Source organism: Pipistrellus kuhlii, unplaced genomic scaffold (assembly GCF_014108245.1).
Source record: "Pipistrellus kuhlii isolate mPipKuh1 unplaced genomic scaffold, mPipKuh1.p scaffold_m20_p_14, whole genome shotgun sequence".
Taxonomy (NCBI): domain Eukaryota; kingdom Metazoa; phylum Chordata; class Mammalia; order Chiroptera; family Vespertilionidae; genus Pipistrellus; species Pipistrellus kuhlii.
In genome coordinates, this window is record NW_023425449.1 from 44,922,445 (window position 1) to 44,939,646 (window position 17,202).

Sequence of the window (17,202 nt, forward strand, 5' to 3'; positions counted from 1 at the left end):
AAGAGAAATCTAATGTATCATTGTTTATTTTGTGGTTAGTGCTTCCAGGGTTCTCTATGAAAATTATTTTCCTATACCAAGTTCACAAAGCTACTGTCTTTCATTTCCCATATTTTCTTTGGAATACAACTTATTTTACATTTAGGTTTATGATCAATACCAAATTAATATTTGAAAATGGTGTTAGGCAGGTGTTTATGTTCATGTTTTTTATATCCAGCTCCTTTTATTCAGAAAGCTTCTTTCTCCATTGAACTGTAATGATGTACAAACTTCACTTCTTTGACTTAACCACTTCTCTTTTCTTTTCTTTTGATTCACACTGGCCTCATCCAGAATCCCGACTCACCTGCTGCGGGAAGCCACCGCTTGCCAGTTTTATCATTGAACCAAGGAACATGGAAGGCTTATGGACCTTGGCTTTAGCAAGGCTAAGCACCACATCTGTTGAGATAGTAGTGGCTCAAGGCAGTGTGCTAACCTGATAATCCTTTTACTGTTTACCAAACTTTACCATTGATATGCTTGTATGCATTGCTAAAGGGAAAATGTGTATTCAAGTAAACAAATTGCAGACCAGGCCAGAAGTTGGTGAGCCTCTTCAAGAAAGAGGTTTCCACCTGGCCCCAAATGCCTTTTAAATTCACATTTCTTGTATAGTCTTTTCTTTTGTCTATCAGCCCCTCCCTCAGATCCTGAACCCCACTGTGAAGTTCAGGACAACTTGCCTCCCTCTCCCTTTGCACATTCACTTCCTTTATCATGAATCACTTGGAACAATGAGATTCTGACCATCAACAATAACCTTAGGAACAAAGCCTGGAGTCTATTGACCACAGAATTAGAGGTTCAATCAAACTAAAAGTAACATCTGGGCCTCAGTTGTGTTTCATTTCCAGACCCAGAAAAGCAGTGAAACCAAATCAAGTGACACCATGGCTAACATCAGGACCAGATGCAATGACTAATGATCCCTACTCTAGCACTGGCCAATCAATAGAGACCACTTAGTCATCATGACTAATAATTTCACTCCATATAACCTATCCCCTGGAAGCCATCCAGGAACCAAGTCTTAGAGATGTTAGTTCACCTAGTCTCCAAGTGTGGGTCCTTTCCTAAAAATAAACCCTTACTGTCTTTGCTAAAAGCTCTCACTCCTGTCTTATCAGGCTATGATGTGTACAGACACAGAGACCTCTTCAATTCTGTAACAGAACTGCTTTGCAACATTGGATGAAAATTCATTGCACATATATGTTTTATGTCTGTCAGGATTTTCTCCTCTGGTCAATTGATCTATTAATTATTCCTAAACTTTAGGTTTCTGTCTAAAGGTATTATGGCCCCATTAAGGAGGGGGAAAAAGAGAGTTATGCAAGCAATATGGGACTGAAATAGCTCTATCATATTTCTAAGAACTCTATCAATTTAAATAATACTTTATACATTTATGTTCTATTTTATGCCAATAGAATGTAATGTCACCTTTGTTTTGAACAAAACAAAAGCTTTTTGGATTTTTCTTATTCAGTAGTTTTATTTATTTATTTATTTGTTTGTTTATTTATTTATTTATTTATTTATTTATTTCAGAGAGGAAGGGAGAGGGAGAGAGAGATAGAAACATCAATGATGAGAGAATCATTGATCAGCTGTCTCCTACATACCCCTACTGGGGATTGAGCCTGCAACCTGGGCACTTGACTGGAATTGAACCTGGGAATCTTCAGTCCATAAGCTGAGGATCTATATACTGAGCCAAACCAGCTAGTGTATTAAGTAGCATTCTGATGGGGGTTTTTTTTCTACAGAAACTTTTTCCAATTTAGTTTGGCTCTAAGACCATTGTATTCTTGTCTTATATGAGTTAAATATCTCCGCTGTTTTTCCTCTATTATTTAACAACTGTAAGCACATAGCTATGTGTTATACACTTTGTTTGAAAATGATATTGAACTCATATATTTATAGTATTAAATAGATCTTAAAATATTATTTGTCCCAGCTTTTCAACCCATTGACCAATATTATTTTTATTTCAACTTCTTTTCTTAAGCATAGATTTTTCACTTACATTACTAGAACCTGCTGTAGAAAATATAGTTTGTGCCGAAACTGGTTTGGCTCAGTCGATAGAGTGTTGGCCTGTGTACTGAAGGGTCCTGGGTTTGTTTCAGGTCAAGGGCACGTACCTTGATTGCAGGCACATCCCTGGTGGGGGATGGGCAGAAGGCAGCTGATCAATGTCCCTCTCTCATAAATGTTTCTAACTTTCTATTCCTCTCCTTTCCTCTCTATAAAAAATCAATAAAATATATATTTTTAAAAAAGAAAGAAAGTATAGTTTGTTTCCAGATATTATGGCTAGTTGGATAGAAATTGGAAGCCCACAATTATTAAAAATTACTAATCAGTACAGATACATCCACTAAATTGACCACAGTGTCAGAGTCTAAAGATCTGATTTAAATCCCAATTGCAACAATGTTGTGTTATATAATTTCATTTAAAAAAATTATTTAAAGTCATTGAATTGTAGCTTCTTTCAACTGTAAAATGAAGATACTATGGGAAATATGTACCCTTCTTACTTAGTGTTACCTTGAGCATCAGATGGTGTAATATGTAACCAGATAGCACTTCAAATTGCTTCTCTCCAGGAAAGCACTTATCACAAGGCCTGGTGATTGCCTTCTAGCCCATCCGTCTCTCTCCTCTAAAGCCTTTTCTCCTTGAAGGACAGAAGAATGAATGAAAATGAAAATTATAAGGTCCAGAGCCAATAAGAATATTATACAATGAAAAATTAAAAAGATTTGTACCACTTGCTGGCTTTTTAACATCTTGTTACTTCTTGCATAAATTTAGAAATAATTCATATAAATACAACTCCATTTTCTTTTGTTATTTTATTAAATATAAAATGGCAAATATTTAAAGAAAAAGCATATGATTATAAAAACTTTTCTAAGTAGACAATTAGAGACTATGTTTTAAGTACTTAGTAATGGAATGCAATATTCTAAACTTTACCATTTTGTTGTTGTTTACCTTATTAAACTTTTAAATTAAAATTATAATTTTATATTTAGCAGTAGAGGCTTGGTGCATAAAATTTGTTCACTAAGGGGGGTGGGGGTTCTCTCAGCCCAGCCTTCATTCTCTCCAATCTGGGATCCCTCTCACAATCTGGGACTGCTAGCTCTCAACCGCTCCCTGCCTTCCTGATTGCCCCTAACTGCTTCTGCCTGCCAGCCTGATCATCCCCTAGCCACTCCCTTGCCAGCCTGATTGACACCTAACTGCTTCCCTGCCAGCCTGATTGCCCCCACTGCCCTCCCCTGCCACCCCTCTTCAATCTGGGACCCCTTGGCACTGATAATTATTCTGGGAGGAGTGGGTACAGGTTGGAGGGGTTCAATGGAAAAAACATACAAATAAATAAAGGGGACATCTGTAACACTTTCAACAGTAAAGATAAACTTTAAAAAATAAGTAACTACAATAAGTTTGTTGAAATAGCATAAGGGTTAGAATATATGGTTAAGGTATTATTGTTAAAGTAGTGGCCCAGTGCATAAAATTTGTGCACAGAGGGGGGTTTCCTTCAGCCCAGCCTGCACTCTCTCCAATTGGGGACCCTTTTTGGGACCCATAGGAATCGGGCCTAAACTGGCAGTCAGACATCCCTCTAGCAATCTGGGATAACTGGCTCCTAACCACTCACCGGCCTGCCTGCCTTATCACCCCTAACTGCTCCCCTGCTGACCTAATTGCCCCTAACTACCTCTGCCTTGCCCCACACCTGGGACCCAGGCTTCCCTCCCTCTGGCCAGGTAAAGGCACCCAGGATCAGGGCTGGCTTCACCCAGGTCAGCCTCAGCAACAGGGGACCGTGGGCAGGCAGCTTCAGCTAGGCTGTAGCCACAGGCACCCAGGACTGCAGGTCAGGAAGCTTGTCCCTCTCCCAGGCTGCAGCCCCAGCTGCTGGTGGCTTGTCCCTTTCATGGGCTGCAGACTGGCTGGTCCCCATTCCTCTCTCCCCATTGTTGAGTGTCTGAGTCGTTATGGTGAGATGGCATGAGGGTGTGATGACTATTTGCATATTAGCTCTTTATTATATAGGATTTTAACTTGTCATGGTCTATCTTCAAATGGATATTATACCACTTCATATCTTGTATAGAAACTTCACTGTAACAAAATTTCATTTTCCCGGGCAATCTTTGTGCTATTGTTATCATGAATTTTACTTTCACAGATGTTATAAAATTGACAATGCATTATTATTTGTTTAAATAGTTAATCATCTCTAAATATATTTAAGTAATAAGAAACTTCTACTATATTTCTTCCTATGCATTTACTGTCTTTAGTGTTTTCCATTTCTTGGCATAGATGGTTATTTGTATCTGGCAAAATTTTATTTCTGCTTGCAGAACTTCTTTTCACATTTCTTACACTCCATATCTGCTGGTAATTTAAAAATTCAATCTTTTATATATGAAAAATGCATTTTAACTATTTTTAAAAATATTTTCACTCAGTCTAGAGTTATAAATTGAGAGGATTTCCCCGTTGTGAGTACTCTAATGATGCTGCTCTTCTATCTTCTCCCTCACACTGTTTCTGATGAGAAATCTTTATAATCCTATGTTTATTCCTGTGTATACTGTCTCTCTTTTCTTCTGACTACTGAAAATTTTTCTTTTCATCATTGGTGTTGAGCAATGTGAATTTTATGTGTCTTGATGTAGCTTTCTTTATGTCCTGTGCTTGATATTCACTGAGCTTCTTTGATCTGTGGGTTTATATTTTTTATTCTATTTTGCTAAATTTGGAATTCTTTGAATCATTCTTTCTTCAGAGAAGAAGAAAGGGGGCTGGGAGGAAGAGGAGTGAACCAAGCCGTAGGGTCAGGACCTCGGCAGGCATTGGGTACGTGGAGGCCAGCAGGGCCATCCCTGCAGTGGCCAGTCCATGACCAGCTGCTGAGACTGGCTTGTTCCCGGCTGGGGGTCTCATGCATCTGCTCCGTGTGCCCAGCAGTGGGTGCCCGCGGGCTGTGTGTAGCTTACAGGGAAGGCCCGGCCGGGTAGCTGGAGCCTTGATCCCGCTGTAACCAGATCCCGGCATTGGGGATGCGGCCAGTTCTCTGCATCCCCAGTCGCCTCACTGTTGCGTCCTGAGCAGTCATGTGCCTTCTTCCGTCACAGCCCCCTAAGCGCCCGCGATGGAGGGGTGCTGACACAGGTTTGGGTGAACGGAACATGGGAGACCCCGGGGTGAGGCAGGTGCCGGTGCTGGCTGGGAGGCGGGCGTGTGGGTTTGCGGGAAGCGCTCAGTCACAGCTTTGGAAGCCTCTCTCTCAGCTTCTCAGGGAGCTCCATGGTGAGGACACGCAGGTCTCGTCCTGCGTTGTGGTTTCCCTGGGAAAGTTCACTTTTGGGGGTGTCAGAGGGGTTGATTGGGAGCCCCTTCTCCCCTGACCTCTTCCCAGGCGGGCTGGTCCCCTGAAGCCGGGCACTGCTGTTCCAGAGCTCTCTGAGCTCTTCCATCTTCCCGGGAAGAAAGGTGTCCTGGGCCAGCGGGGCACCCAGGCCACGGACATGTTCTGCTGGGTTTGCAGAGGTCGGACAATCATTGTCCAGAATTCCCTTGTTTAACGAGGAAAGTTAGGTTCCAGTGAGGCCCTGGTTAGAAAGGGAGGGGATGGGAGAGGAGGAGGAGCTAAGCTGCCTCTTCCCCGCCCTCTGGAAAGCACAGAGCCTGAGGGTGATCTCCAGCCCGCTCACCTGCCCAGGGGGGCTGCTTCCAGAGAGACTGTGAAGGCCAAGCTCTGCTGTGTCCTGGTGGGTCTGAAAAGCAGGAGGCAGAGCCATGCTCTCACCTGGGCCTGGGGGCAGCAGCCTCCTGATTCTTGGCAGAGATGGTGGCACTGGAGTCTGACTGCTCCTCAGTGGTTGGAATTTCTTATAGGAGCCACCAGTTCAGGTGTGCCCCTGCGAGGCAGATACAGGGAGCAAACCATCAGACCTTATTGCCCAAGAGACAAAGCCAGCATCCTGCCCCGCCCCCAGCTGCTGAGTGCCTGTGTGAGTGCAAACTGCCCACAGGCTCATCATCTTTATTAGGTTAATTTGCATACTCACTCCTGATTGTCTGTGGGCATCAGAGAGGCATGGTCAATTTACATGTTTGTCTATTATTAGATGTGATGTTAATGAAGTCATTGTCTAATTTAATTTTAGATTAAGTAGTGATTTATTCCAGAACTTGGTAGGAAAATTCTTATTGAATGAATAAAGTTAGTAACACTATAATCACTTATTATTTCCCTTTGATTTTGGCCAGTGCTGGAAGAATTAATCCTGGGAAGAGTTTCTATCACTCAAAATAGTGTTACAGCAGTTTTGAGTGGCAAGGTATATCTTATTTTATTGAAAATTGTAACTCTAACAAAAGTAGGTGGTCACTAAATTTTCACAGAGACCTTTGCTGGTAGATGTGAATACTAATAAAATAAAAATTGTATGGAGACACAGCAAGTAAATCATCTTTCTGGTGTCTCATTTATCAAATACTCATTAAATGTATTTTGTACCAAACACTGTGCTAGACAGGAGAGCTCAAAGGTGAGCACAAGTATTGTGAGAGCATCTCACAGATGCTGAGAATTTAATGAAGTTAGGAGGTAGGGTGAGCAAACTCAGCTAGTTAGAAATTAACCAAAGAGAAAGCAGAGAACTGGCTAAGCCTGATTAAGTCAGGAAACTAGTTTCACAGACGTTCCTGGCAATAGCTAGCAGGAAAGACTGGCTTTCCAACCACCCAGGGAGCAATGCCAGCTCCTGGCTTAGTGAGAAGGGAGAAATGGTTAAGGGAGAACTTGCTTTACTAAGTACATGTGCTGTAGGAGCCAAAATAGTGACCATGAAGGGGAGAGGCAGATCTGAGGAAAAGAACGGATAGGCTAAGGACACAAGCCCAGGAAAAGTCAGAAAAGAAGCTGAGTAGTTTGAAAGAAAACCTGCTCTCTCCCAAGCCCAGGGAAATACAGGGACGCTTCACACAGGCCTGGTCTCTCTAGCAGCCGCGTGGGCTGAAGTGCAGGGCTCCCTGCAGGCTGCGTAGGATCAGAGACCGACCAGGTCTACTGGACCTTGGGGCCAGGCTGTCAGCACCAAAGCTCTGGACTGTGTTGACCCTCCTGTTCCTAGGGGCTCAAGTGTGGGCCCACTGCCCCAGAAGCTGGGCTTCTTCAGTGAGATGGAGCTGAACCCCACGATTGAGGATGAGACACAAGGTGTGGTACACGTGGGGGCAGAGAATGCTCCTATCAGCTGCGTGCAGGGGAAGTGCCTCCTCAGGTCTGACAGCCTTTCCAGAGAGCTCTAATAAATCTTGCCGCTATCACTCAAGATCCTCCTACAAGTGTGTCCCTGAATTTCCTTTCCTGCAACACTGGGGAAGAACCTACTTCCACACTGGTCTTCCTCTGGTGAAAAGCTGACATTGTGTGTAGAAAGGGTTTGCATTTTGAGCACCAGAGTGCTGGATAGAAGCCCAAATCTACTGGCAGGTCTTCTGGTGTATGGCAAGTCATCCTACCTCTTCGAAATGTTTTACCAGCAAATTGTAGACAAAAACATTATCTTCCTCATTGGGATACTGGTAATATCATTTGAAATAAAATAAGTGAAAACTTTCTATCTCAAAGGTTTAATTATTACTATAGAGTAGGAATTAGGTATAGATTGCAGATCACAAATTTAAAATTCAGTCCCACCAAAACAAATTATTTTACTTATGTAAAGTAAATTTTGAACTACAAGTCCATCACTTTCCATGTATATGAGATTCAATCTTCCTATGAAGAACAGCTAGGTAGTCAAAAACATCAGTTAATGTTAAATTTTCCTGAATTTTATACACATATTGGTCAGAAATATAGAAAGAAGGAATATACTATGCTATTCTTTTTTGAAGCTTAAGTAACAGAATGAGCTAGAATTTTAGATCCAGCATTTTGTGTATGTCCTTAGAAAAATTTAATAACTTCAAATCTCAATTTTTTCATTTACCACACAAGTTTAATAATGCTACTTACCTCATGGTGTTTTTGTTGTATTCTTGTTTGTTTGTTTGTTTGTTTGTTTTAGTCAATGAGATATGGTTCGCTATACATCTCCTGGAAGAGTTTTGGAATACAGAAGATACTCAAGAAATATAACATGTTTTCTACTATTGCTCCTATTAATATTCTTATTCAAAGAACATAAGTGCACTGGTCCTATTGTCCTCCTGTCTTACCACAGGCAAGCAAAGTAAGAAGGGAAGTCAACAGGTAACTTGATGAATACAGAATCTGGGCACAGGTAATTAGAGCAGCTACATTAATAAACTTGACCCTCCTGCACGTCACTGATTGGCAATATCAACTGACATCCTACCAATAAAAGCAGGAACTGTATCGCTAAAGTGCATTTATATAACCCTAAACATTGAGTATCTTTGAAATTTGATACTAGTAGTTAACATTACACAGTAATATGGAGCCCACGGCTGAGACCATAGAGCCCAGGTTGTTGCAGTTTGGGCACAGAATCTGGTGGTATGACTAAGAAAGTAACATAATTCAATGTTCCACCACATCGAGGAGACTCTCCAGTTAGAATTCAGTGTGTAAGTTTCTCTTTGCCCCTAGACAGATAATATAGTTTATACAACTACACTTACTCTCACAACTCACAGCAGAGACAGAGACAATTTGCAAATCAAACGTGGCCACATGTCCTTTAAGCAAAGGTAGTGACCATCAGGAGATCAAAGATCTCAGAGGTCTGTGCTGTCAAGAAGTAGGTGGTAGAACATAACCAGGACACAGGAGTCATCAAGGTGCCATTGCATGCAGTGAAATTCACATATCTGAGGAACTGCTCAGGGACTCTTTATGGGTGTCAAACCACTACCCAGTTCTAGATAAAAAATACTTCCTTGACCCCACAAGTTCAACTGCTCATGTTTCCATTCTATTCCAAAAATAATCACCATCCCCATTTCTTTCATCAGAGCTTACTTTGCCTGTCATTGAACCTCATAAATTGTACGAATGTATGGCTAAGTAAAGATTTTAAGTTAAGACACATTTTCACTTAGCTTTATTGTGCTTTTTTCAGTGTATGTGTTGTATTAATGGCATTGATTCGGTTATTTTCCAATAAACAATCCTTTCTGCTAGAATTTTAAACAATATGAACAACATTTATCTGTGCATCATTGATATATACTTGGTGGGTCCAGGTGACGACTGCAGGCAAGACCATGCTACATCCATGCGGATAGACTGGCCAGCAGTGGTCATCACATAACCGTGGCCGTTGCTTGAACAGAGTGCAGGAGCCATCCTGATGGCAGTCCCTGAGGCTCCCCTGTGTGGTTGTTTCATTTGACACAATACAGCCCCATGAAGTAGGAGGGGCATTTCTGCATTATATTGAGGATTATGAGTGGTAAATTCAAGGAAGTGATAGCCTTGGCCCTTAAAAGGAGTTTTATCTATCTGTGAAGCTACACTCTTCCCTCTTGTTTGTAATGAATATGAGCATCCTATTGAGGAATGATTTATTACACCATAAGCCTTGCAGGTAATATCCTGTGGCACATGGCTCAGTTACGGTTTTCTCTTTTTTTTTCTTCTTTTTTTAAAATATATTTTATTGATTTTGTACAGAGAGGAAGGGAGAGAGTTAGAGAGTTAGAAACATCGATGAGAGAGAGTCATCGATCAGCTGCCTCTTGCACACCCCCTACTGGGGATATGCCCGCAACCAAGGTACATGCCCTTGACTGGAATTGAACCCGGGACCTTTCAGTCCCCAAACCGACGCTCTAGCCAGTAAGCCTAACCGGTCTTGGCATCAGTTACGGTTTTCTTTATTTTCTTCCTTCTTACAAGCATTGTTATTGGTAGATGAAAAAAGTGAAGGAATGTGTTATTCCTAAGGGAAAATAAAATAATCAGAGCATTGGAAGAATAAAAGGCAATGAAGAAGGAATATGACACCAAATTTTGAGCACTTGATCTCATTTGACAACTACAAAGTATAAGTCTGGCTGAGAGCCCCTGATTCCTGATGATACTCTCGGGACAAGTATCTGAGTCCCCTTCATTGAGTACTTTCCATGCTTGAGGGATCTCTGAGTTCAGAGGCTTAGGTTTAGGACACGTGTGGGTTAGACCCATCTTTTAAGGAGCTTTATGTTCCGTCAATCTTAGTAGAAGCTGAGAATAGACTACCTTACATTTTAACATTTCTTCTAGCTCAGGGTTTTATGATCCTTTGGAGATTCATAATTCCCAATATCTGTGACATTCCCAGGTATTAAGCTGGGTTTTTCTAATTTACTGCATCACACTGAATGGTGCCCTTGTGGTTTGAGAAATGAATGTACGCACCCAACCCTAAAGACTATGTTTAGTACACTTACCCATATTTCTCTCTTCTTTGCATATTTTCATCCAGGCTTGTCCCTTGTGAGCAGGAAAAATAGCTGTCAAAAAGCACTGCCAGTTGAATCCTATGTTTATCACATATGACCTGTTGTGGGCAATCAGACCAGCAGGAGAGGTCAGTTGGGAGGGACCAGGCCTGCAAGGCAGGACAGTTAGGGGCAATCAGGCCTCAGGGGAGGACAGTTAGGGGGAAACTAGGCTGTAGAGGCCGGCAGTTGGGGGTGACCAGGCCTGCAGGGGGGTGGGGGGGGGGGGAGTTGGGGGTGACCAGGTTAATTAAATTATATCATTTTCAAGTTCTCTGAGTTCGGGGGCTTGGGTTTAGGTGCAGTTCTATCATAAATCATCTGCATGAGTATTGTGGGTTCACACCCAGAGCCAGCTCTTCTTCCCTCACCTTTATCCCCCTTTGTCCTCCTCTAAGTCCCCCCACCCACCTTCTCCTCGGGTAGTCACCATACTGTTCTCTGTGTTTATGAATTGTTGTTTTTGTTTTTTTATTTGTTTGTTTGTTTTAACCCCTTCACCTTTTCCACCCAGCATCCCAACCCTCTTCCCTTGAGTCAGTTTCTATTTTATTTTGTTCATTAGTTTCCACATGTAACTGAAATCACATCCTGTAAATAAGCCATGGATAAGGGCTCTGGCCTCACTACTTCCTGGCTGTGGGTTTTCCACACCGTAATCCCTGATTCCTTCTTCACACTTAGATAAAACATTACCTTCCTTAAACTCTGAGGCGGGCATTATTTTCTGGGGCTCTAGGGAGTACTGTCCAGGTGGCTGGTGTGATGTTTATCGAATTATATAACAATTAGAGGCCCAGTGCATAAAATTCGTTCACTTGGGACTGAGGGATCCCTCAGCCTGGCCTGTGCTCTCTCTCAGTCCAGGAGCCCATGTGGGGATGTCCAACTGATGGCTTAGGCCCACTAAGCCATCAGTCAGGCATCCTTAACATTGCCACAGAGGCTGGAGATGCTCCCACCACTGCCACTGTGCCTGCCAGCCATGAGCCCAGCTGCTGGCTGAGTGGCGCTCCCAGAATTACCTCCACTTAAAATCAAATTGCCCCCCTGTGAGGCATGTGCTGCACCTTCGGAATGCCGGGGCTTGACACATTTCCTCTCTGAGCTTCATTTCTGAATACATATGCATAACATGAGAACTGTAATCTCTTCGCCTCCCTCACTGGGTTTTCATGAAGAGTTTCTGAGCTAATAAACCTAGAAATGTTTCATCACATAAGTGATGTCTAAATGGGAAGGGATTGTTATTTTTAAGTCCACAGGTACCCTTGCAGGTAGCAGCTACTGATTAGGGGAGGAAGGCATGATTGTTTCCTGGGACTGTAGGTATAGAATCTTTGCAGAGGGTACTGCAGGCCTTGGAGGGATTCTGCTGGCCAGCAGCCCTGTAGCAGTGGTCATCCCTGGAGGCCCTGGCTGGGGGGAGGAGGAATACTAGGGGTCACTAGAGGGGCAGTGAGCCCAAAGGAGGAGTAACTGTTAAACCTCCCTGCTTGGCATGATTCTTTAAATTGTATGTGGTTGTTTCACAACTGTACTTGCTCAGAGTGGGGCTCCAATTTTCTGGAGCAGAGCAGGGGTTGGAGAGGTAGAGAGGTGAGTGGGGCCAGGCCCGGGGGGGGGGGGGGGGGGGGAGGCTGGGAGGGCAGGTATAAGCACTTCTCCCAGCGAGGTTCAGCATGCTTCTGCTGTGAAGATGGTGCTGCTGCTGTTGGGGGCATGCGTCTGACACTGGGGGCCGCTCAGGTCTGCTTTTACCTGGGTCTGGAGTTGTAGGGAGGAGAGGCATGCCTGACTTCAGTGGACGGGGCCCAGCAGCTGCAGACCATGAGCCCCGGGTGCCTCACGGGCACTGACGGGTCATAGCTGCAGTGTTATTGTTGTGGGCACCCCTGGTGGGGTGGCAGGGAAAGAAATCAGGAGTCAGAGGTGCAGGCTGTGGCTACCACCGAGGTTGGGTCTTTTCCCCAACTGGTCAGCCTCCCTGTTCCCCAGGAGTGCAGGGTGCGGGTAGGGTGTTTGTGCAGGGGAATTGGAAGAGCTCCCAATGGCTGCTGCTTCTTCCTTTGTTGCAGTCCGGGCTTCTGCCAGGCGCTCTCCTCAGACCCCTGGGAACTTGGCTCCAGCCACTCTGCCCCTCTGTGGCTCCCTACTGCCCCTGCCCCACTTGGTGCTCCCCAGCTGCCTGCCTGTCAGGAAGCTGCTGGGGTGCCCTGCTGTGGGCAGCAAGGTTCTGGAGACAGGGGTGCAAGTATGGGGAGCAGCTCCAGTAAAGTTTAGTAAACCTCATGTCCACATCGGGATTCGGCAGCAGGGCCACAGAGGAGTCTGCCTGGGAGGGACAAAATGGTGCAATACCAGAATCCTGCCCTGCTGCCCCGCAGCCCCACCACTCTGCTCAATGTGGTCTTACATGACAATGTCCCCGCCAATGTGCATATTAATATATAGATTCATTGTCTGTGGTGCACAGTGCATGGCAGTGAAAGACAGGTGACATCTTCTGCAGAAAACAGAACCAAGGACCAAATGCTGGCCACAGACCCCAGCATCTTCTCTGTGCAGGCAGTGAGTTTACTGTTATTCTTCTGAAACTTTGCCTGATTCTTGATCATCTCTCTGACTGTTCTAGGTCTATGAGCTCAGGTATATTCATTTATCTATCTATCTATCCATCTATCATCTATCTATCTATCTATTTCTTTATTTATACATTCATCAACAAGCCTAAGGCTAACACAGAGGAAACACAGCATTAAAGATTGGTATTTTTCATTTTCATGTACAGAAAAATATAATGTAGCTAATCCCAATAATATATTGTGTGCTGCTAATTGAACTCACTGGATATGAACTTCAAACGCATTGTTGCAAGAAAGAGAGAGGAGAAAAGACTATCTGTGCACTGCCCTAGAGAAATCCAAGCCAGCTCCTGGATTCCTAATTTACCTGGGACTCCTCCACTGCCTCTGTGTAACTTCGCCTGTCCACTGTGCCTGCACATCGCTGAACTATACACTCGCCAACTGTGTCCTTCCCCGTTTGAATCTGATACGCTGATTCAGCTTGACTGACTTGATGACTGTTTTTGGCCTCATCACTCTCAGCTTCTGGGCATCGTCTCTCGGGCATTCTGAGTGCTGAGGATGGAGTTAGTTCATTCATATCTCTGCCTCTGTTCCTACACTGAGCCTTTCAAAGTCTTCAGTGGTGTCTGGCTCATTATCTATGTCTTTCCATATATTGCACATGTTCTGAGTACTCACCCCATCCTTGGTGGCTGTCTAGGACACATATTGCTCCTGTCACTCATAGACGTGAACTACAACACAACAAACAACATTATTTCCATTTGTACCAGGTATGGAAGCTAATGTACCCTGGATTATCTACGCCAGCCACTCTCGGCTGGTGAGCGGGGACCCAGACTGAGAGCGGCACATATGAACAGATATGGTGCACCAAGAGGAGCGTGGACTGAGTGGACCTTGTTTTTGTAGAGACTAGAATGGAACAGAATACAATTCAAATGTATATGAACATAAGGTATATTCCATATCCAGCACAGTAAGAAAAGTCGTTATTCCTCAAAATAGTCCAAGCCCTTCTGTTTTCCTTTTTTCCTTTCTTTCTCCTTCCATTCTATTTCTTCCTTCCTTCTATTCTTTTGTCCTCTTTTAAATTTTTATTTTCACCCTTATATTTCAGGTATTTAATAACACAATTTTGTGGAAAATATCACACTATGTCTACCTTTAAGAAATACTGATTTAAACAAAATTAACCAACAAGCAGAAAAGCTCAAGCCTTCAGGACCAGCTGCCAGGTACACAGGCATCTGCATGCTGGTGGGGCACAGGTGGTTTTGGGGAAGAAAAGGGAAACAAACAAAAATATATTTGTGAGGAGATCTTCACAGGGATGATGAACAGAAATGTGCTTTAAAAATGTTCTAAGCACTGTACGTCTATCATCTATTTATCCATCACTGCAAAAGGATTTTATTAGGATCAGAAAAGAGACAAAATTGAAGTCCCATGGCCTTAGATAGGGAGGAATTATATTTATTTAGGGACAATATTGTGAAATGTTTCAACAAAGATATCAGATTTGAATCTGGGATTAAAAGATGGCTAAATTTGTCAGACCAGCATGGCTTAGCGGTTGAGCATCAATCTATGAATCAGGAGGTCACAGTTCAATTCCCAGTCAGGGCATCCCTGGTTTGGGGCTCAGTACCCATTAGGGGGTGAGCAGGAGGCAGCTGATTGATGATTCTTTCCTTATTGATGATTCTATCTCTTTCTCTCTCTCCTTTCATTTCTGAAATCAATAAAAAAATATATATTTTACAAAGAAAACAGGAGTAAGTTTGTCCTGGCTGGGTGGCTCAGTTGGTTGGAGCATCATCCGATATACCAAAAGGTTGAGATGTTGATCTCAGGGCATATACCTAAGTTATTTCCTGAAAGTTATACCCACTCTCAGGACATGCATGGGAGGCAATCAATCAATGTTTCTCTCTTACATAGGAATTTCTATCTCTCTCCCTCTCTCTCTAAAATGAATAAACATACCTTGGGGTTAGGCTTTAAAAAAATATGGCCCACTCTGGTGTGGCTCAGTGGTTGAACCAGGAGGTGGCTGTCTAGGACACATATTGCTGCTGTCACATTCAAGGCACATGCTCAGGTTGTAGGTTTAATCCCCAGCAGGGGGTGTGCAGGAGGCAGCTGATCAATGATTCTCTGTCATCATTGATATTTCTATCTTTCTCTTCCTCTGCCTTCCTCTCTGAAACCAATTAAAAACATTTTTTTAAATGCATAAGTTTATGGTGAGAGCCGCGGTACGTAGGTAAGGAATTGGTGCTCAAACTGGAGGGCACATAGTTATTGCTGAGAAATTTCTCCTAAACATTGGGATATCTTTGTATCAGAATCTCAGGGTGATTCAGTAGTGAGGAACATGAGAGATCAAATACTTTCAGTGTTAACAAATTATCTCAATGAAGCAAACAGGTCAGTGATGCTTATAAACCTCTGGGTTAGGAAATCACATGAGATGGATTGACATGATCTGGGATCATAATCAGTTGGAACAGCAGTCTCATAGATACATATAAAGGGGAAATGAGTTATGTATCTGAAAATATAAGTAACATAGAGAATGAGGTTCCTGAATAAGGTTAATGCTTCTGGTATTTAAAACGTTGGGGAGCCCAAGTGATGTTCAAGGCTTTATGAACCCAGTGACAATCAAAGTAGATATTTATTCTGTGGAGTCTGCCTTCTATGATAGTTAAGATAAACAATAAGCAAATAAAAATAAGCAAGATTATCTTGGACACTGAGAGCTATAAAGAAAGACTGGGACGGCCATAGGGTTCTGAGGACATCATTGTTCACAGAGACCTTAAAATTAAAAGAAACAACCCATAAAAGATGTGAGGGCAAGAATATTCCCAGGAGGGGAACGGAAAATTCAGAGGTCCTGAAGCAGACACCTGCTTGGCATGTTTCTGGAAAAGAAGGTACTGATGCAACTGGTAATGAGACGCCATGAAATACATTAATGAGGATTGATGTTATTATAATCAGATGCAATATAAAAATTGTAGAGAGAGGCTGAAACTGGTTTGGCTCAGTGGCTAGAGCGTTGGCCTGCAGACTGAAAGGTTCCAGGTTCAATTCCGATCAAGGGCATGTACTTTGGTTGGGGGCACATCTCCAGTGGGGGGCATGCAGGAGGCATGTGTTTCTCTCTCATAGATGTTTCTAACTCTCTATCTCTCTACCTTCCTCTCAATAAAATACATTTTTTTTAAATCATAGAGAGTAAGGAGGATACTATACAAGTTGATCTGAAGTTTATTGATAGTGGCTAAAGTAATAGGCAATAAAGTCCTTCCTCAAGCGAATGGCCCTAGGGCTAGCAAAAATATTGACAAGCACTTTGAGGGAAGTTTTGGACATGGAACCCACAGGCCCTGACAACCGAGTAAAGTGAGCTACCCAGGTGGAGAGGAAGGGCAAAACTGGATTCAAAATTGTAGGTACCTGTGATGCCCCTTAACTGCACAAGTAGAGATATTTGAAAAAAAAAGTAGCAATTGGAGAGGCATTTACACATTTTGTTCTGATTATGTTCACTCAGCCACCATATGTGTTAGGCTTTACTTTATTGGACCTGGAGGTGTACTGATTTGGCAGTTTGGAAACCCTACATCCTTGCAGTGTATCAGACTCTAATTGTGCAATCCTGAGCAACTTGTTTTTCAGATATTCAATTTTCTGATTATAAAGGGAGAAATGAATAAGAAGTCTTGCTTATTCCAGCTCTCTCAAAATTTATAATTTTATTATTGTTTTGATATCTTAGTTAACCTACAAAAATGTTTTTTCTTTAATGTTCTTCATTTAAGTATAAATTAATTGCCTTTTCTAAAGCATATGCTTATTCTATATCATTAGTAATTAAGTCCTTTCAACAATGGCCAAAGACGCAAAACTAAAAATTAGTGTTAATGACCAGAAAAGAGATAGCCATGTGGCCATTCATAGATATTTTGAATATTTTAAGACTATTTTGATTAATATATAGTAAACTTTCATCACAGGCAATCAGTGGTAGAGTCAAGATGTATAATCAAGA

General features: G+C 42.7%; 1 pseudogene; it reads right to left on the minus strand.

The window, feature by feature from the left end:
• The window catches only part of LOC118718590, a 42,404-nt pseudogene extending 28,724 nt beyond the window's left edge, over positions 1–13,680 (minus strand).
• Positions 13,681–17,202: the final 3,522 nt, after the last annotated feature.